Here is a 3,509-nt window from a genome sequence, read left to right as displayed (position 1 = left end):
CATCTCCGAAGACTCGGGGTGACAGCCGCGGCGCACATCCCCCTCACCCAGACCCTGCGCCCAGGGATCACCAGCAGAGGCGCCAGAGCGCGCGCAGGCGCCGGACCCGGCCTCGCCGCCAATCAGATCGCAGCGCCCAGAGCCGCGCCGGCCTCGGGCCCCGCACCTGGCGGCCAATCACAGATCGCAGCGGGCTAGCGTGCGGAGGCGGCGGCGGCGGCGGCGGCGGCGGCGCCTGGGCCCTGAGGAGGCGTCGTCCCCTCAGGCTTCGCCTGGGGAGCACCTCGGGGCGGTGTGCCTCCGGCTGCTCCGCGACCGCCGCGGACAGGGGCCGGTAAGGACGGGGGCGTGGCGCGGCCATAGTGCGTTTCCAGAGGGGAGATGGGAGGGATTCCGCGGCCGCAGTCTCGCGGGCCGCTCCGCTCCCGGTCTCGCCCTGCCGGAGAGGCCTGTCCCTGCGCCGCGGCCTCTGAAGGGAGTGTCGGGTGAGCGGCCCCCGCCGCGTCCTGCGACCCCGGGTGCGCACACCCCCTCCCCCGATCTTGGCGGGCGCCTTTCAGGAGGCCTCCCCTCCCCCACGCGGGCGGGGCGCCCCATCCCCCAGGCCCGGCCCCGGCCTCGGCGTCCTGGAGAAGGGGCCTGCCCTGCTTCCTGACACCCTCCTCGCCCGCGGCCCACCTCGCCCGCCCCGCCGGGGTCGCTTCTGGAACTCAGCGCGTTTAAACCTCGCAAGCCAGCCCTCTCCCCGTTCTGCACGTCTGTGGCTCAGACCCTTTCAAGGGGATTCAAGCATTTTCAAATTCATTTATTGCTCTCTTGCCTCCCGCAGCGCCTTAGTTTTCTTGTGTGCTGTGTCTCTGCCTGGACTCTATCTCAGACCCTTGCACGCTAACGAAGGCCCCCTGACAGCCAGGACCCAGGGTGCTTGCCAGGCTTTGGATTTGGGCGGTTGGCAGGCACAGTGCTTTCTTTACGGAGAGAGGGTAGATGGGAGGAACAGGTGTGGGAGAAAGGAACCCAGTTTTCTTTTCTGGTTAAGTGTGAGATGCTTCAGACACATCCAGATGGTAGTGTCAGATAGTCAGTGGGACGTAAAGCGTTCCTGTAACATGGAAGTAACCCTAACCCTCCCTTCTGGTTGCCTCAAGGATGTGACCTTCTGCCTGGAGTAGCTCAAGTTCTTAGAAGTTTCAGTGCACGCCTGAGGTAAGATGAAAGGTCTTTGTAATAACGGCCAAGACTGTGTCTTTTTTCTTCAGGATCGTAGATTTTAAGCTATGTGAAACTGACTTTCTTTTTCCTTTACTCTGGCAGGAGGCTAAAATGGGTTGATACACATACCTAAGATTTCAGCTAAGGTAGTAAAGTATTAAAGTTGTTCCTTCAGGGTAATGTGTATTGGTTAAGAATGGTGACATAGAGTTAGTTTTGTTCATTTCTATGCCCTTTTCCTTGAGGGCTTTATTTCGTGAAATAATTGAATGTGATTGGGTAGGGGAGGCCATAGGAATTCATTTCATGCCAGTAGGCACAACAATAAGTAAGTTGTAGGCCCAGGAACTTGTGTATATAGCTCAGTGAGACCCATTATATAGTTAGTTATCTATTGCTGTGTAACACATTGTCTCAAAACTTAATAATTTAAGAAATGTTTATTTCGCCGTTTGTCATAGCCTAGGATGTAGCTGGGTGATTCTGGCTCAGGGTATCTTAGGAGGTTGTAGTGAAGCTTTTGGCTGGATTGGCAGTCTCTCAAGACTTGACTTTTGTTGGATGATCCATGTCTAAGCTTTCTCACCTGACTTTTAGCAAGGGGATCACTTCTTCACTCTGGATCTCTCTACGGAGCTGCTCACGTCATGGCAGCTGGCTTCCCTCAGAGTGAGTGATTCAAGAGAAACCTTGTACCCAAGATGAAGTACAGAGCCTTTTAAAGAAGTTACATACCATGACTTCTGTATTTGCTTAGTCACAGAGGCTAACCCTGTGATGGTGTGGGAGAGGACTACACAAGAGTGTGAATAAGTAACAGGAGGCAAGATTCACTTGGGGCCATCTTGGAGGGTGGCTCCCATACCCGTTTATCCACCATTCCAACTCTTCTCCATATTCACCTATCATTATGAGTGAATTATTTGGCTCCAGGCTAAGGGCAAAACCTCCCCTTGTGTGCTAAATCCAAGCAGTTTTTGTGTATTCAGGAATATTGTTCGAGCAAGTCTCCTCTTTGTCCTGGGTTAAGTTTTCTGTTTCTCTGGATCATTCTCATCAGCAAACAGACTGATTGTAATATTACCTCTCATTAAAAAATCCATCTTTTGATTGCACATCCCTCATCTGCTTATTTTATTTCATATTTTCATTATAGGAAAATTTCTCCAGAGTTGTCCATATTTGCTTCCTCCAGTTTTCCCATTCTTCTCTAAATCCACTCTTGTCAGGGTCACCAGTGAATTTCATATTGCTCAATCCAATGGTCAATTTTTAGTTTTTAATTTATGTGATCTATTGGCAGTATTTATCAGTCATTCATTTCCTCTTCCCTGAAAATAACTTTTCATTTGGATTGCAGCATGCTTCTTTTTCTCCATTCTCCTTTACCACCTCCCCACCCCCACCCCCACCACAGTTGGCTGTAAGTAACTGTTCCCTTTTCATATCCTTTTCTGCTTTCTTCTCATGTTCCTGACCTCTAACCAATGGAATGCCTGAGGGCTTGGATATCAGACCTCTTTCCCTAGATGATCTCATTCAGTCTTGTGTTTTAAATAACATTATATGCCAAAGGCTCCAAAATCTGTGTACTTAGCCCAGGTCATTCTCTGAGTTCTGTCTCATATTTACCTGCTCACCATCACCCCTTATATGTGTCATCCTCTTCTTCACATCTCAAATCCAGTCAGTCTGTCAACAAATCTTGTGGGCCTTCAGGATTTTGATCTAGAACCTGACCCCATCTCAGTACCTTTGTCTCCTAGTACAGTCATTTTTTTTGTTTCTATTAATTCAGTAGTCTCTTAACATGATTTCCTTCTTCCAGGAGCAGCAGAGTGATCCTGTTGAAATGAAAGATCATATCACTCCTCACTCAAAACCTCCCAGTGACCTGTCACAGAGTAAAAACCAAAGAACTTAGAATGGACTACATTAACGTACTACAATGAACTAATTTTTGATCTCCTTTCCTTCACATTGGCTTGCTTATTATGTTAGCCTCTTGACCGGTCCTTAAATTTGGTAAACAAGCTCTTGTCTCGGAACCTTTGTATTTGCTCTTCTTTCTGCTGGAGAATTCTTTCTTAGATCTCCATAACCATGCCATACAGATACCAGCCTGCCTCCATACTACCTGGCCCATTTCCTGCTTTATTTTCTCTGTAGTATTTATAACCATTTGAAATTTTATGCATATGTATATACACATATAACATAACATTTTATATGTTTTTTGTTACTTTATTTACATATCAAAATATGTAATGTGTGATACTGTAATATTATATGTATAT

The 3,509-nt window shown here is 48.5% G+C and overlaps 1 protein-coding gene across 4 annotated transcripts in view; it reads left to right on the top strand.

The window, feature by feature from the left end:
- The first annotated feature begins 205 nt into the window (after positions 1 to 205).
- The window catches only part of LOC121010129 (zinc finger protein 280B-like), a 49,030-nt gene continuing 45,726 nt past the window's right edge, over positions 206 to 3,509 (top strand). For 2 of the 4 annotated variants that reach the window (XR_005781012.1, XM_040443477.1), the window contains exons 1-2: positions 206 to 334; positions 1,149 to 1,206. The gene's annotated coding sequence lies outside the window, so the exon portion shown is untranslated. Of the gene's footprint in view, positions 335 to 1,148; positions 1,207 to 3,040; positions 3,436 to 3,509 lie in introns of those variants that run through there. The other 2 variants (XR_005781011.1, XM_040443478.1) reach the window with 2 other exon arrangements.

Source organism: Herpailurus yagouaroundi, unplaced genomic scaffold (assembly GCF_014898765.1).
Source record: "Herpailurus yagouaroundi ecotype Mexico unplaced genomic scaffold, PumYag 191, whole genome shotgun sequence".
NCBI lineage: Eukaryota > Metazoa > Chordata > Mammalia > Carnivora > Felidae > Herpailurus > Herpailurus yagouaroundi.
Note: the sequence above shows the minus strand (reverse complement) of the source record. Positions and strands in the feature narration are given on the sequence as shown.